Source organism: Carcharhinus amblyrhynchos, chromosome 16, assembly GCF_965287045.1.
Source record: "Carcharhinus amblyrhynchos chromosome 16, sCarAmb.v2.hapA, whole genome shotgun sequence".
NCBI classification, from domain to species: domain Eukaryota; kingdom Metazoa; phylum Chordata; class Chondrichthyes; order Carcharhiniformes; family Carcharhinidae; genus Carcharhinus; species Carcharhinus amblyrhynchos.
The window spans coordinates 66,860,821-66,861,993 of NC_137339.1; positions in this window are offsets into that span (position 1 = coordinate 66,860,821).

The window sequence follows — 1,173 nt, forward strand, 5'->3', positions numbered from 1 at the left end:
CCCTCCCATGGGACACGGAGGGGGCAGGATGTTTACTGCTCTGCGCAGTCACGGCACACTGCCCAACACAGATGGTTCCCAACTTCCCCTTTCTTCGATCAGTCGAGCAGAACGAAGCTGCTAGAACCTCCACTGAGAGTGACTGATAAATACCGACTGTGGGGCTGGTCGCTGAACCCCGACCTGCCCAAGCAGTAACACAGAGCACAGTGTAGAGGGAGCTTTACTCTCTAACTAACCCCACACAGTGTAGAGCACAGTGTAGAGGGAGCTTTACTCTCTACCTAACCCCACCCTATACCTGTCCCTGGAGTGTTTGATGGGGACAGTGTAGAGGGAGCTTTACTCTGTATCTAACCCCGTGCTGTACCTGTCCTGGGAGTGTTTGATGGGGACAGTGTAGAGGGAGCTTTACTCTGTATCTAACCCCGTGCTGTCCCTGTCCTGGGAGTGTTTGATGGGGACAGTGTAGAGGGAGCTTTACTCTGTATCTAACCCCGTGCTGTACCTGTCCTGGGAGTGTTTGACGGGGACAGAGTAGAGGGTGCTTTACCCTCTGTATCTAACCCCGTGCTGTACCTGGCCTGGGAGTGTTTGATTGGGACAGTGTAGAGGATGCTTTACTCTCTGTATCTAACCCGTGCTGTACCTGTCCTGTGAGGATTTGATGGGGACAGTGTAGAGGGAGCTTTTCTCTGTCTCTAATGCCATGCTGTACCTGTCCTGGGAGTGTTTGATGGGGACAGTGTAGAGGGAGCTTTACTCTGTCTCTAACCCTGTGCTGTACCTGGCCTGGGAGTGTTTGATGGGGACAGTGTAGAGGGAGCTTTACTCTGTCTCTAACCCTGTGCTGTACCTGTCCTGGGAGTGTTTGATTGGAACCACGATGTGGAGATGCCGGCTTTGGACTGGGGTAAAGACATTTGGAAATCTCACAACACCAGCCTAAATTCCAATAGGTTTATTTGGTAGCACAAGCCACCAGCTTTCGGAGTGCTGTCCCTTTCTCAGGTGAGTGGGTGTTCTCTTCACAAACAGGGCATGTAAAGATACAAACTCAATTTACAAAATAATGTTTGGAATGCGAGTCTTCACAGGTAACCAAATCTTAAAGGTACAGTGTGGAGAGAGGGTTAAGCACAGGTTGAAGAGATGTGTATTGTCTCCAGCCAG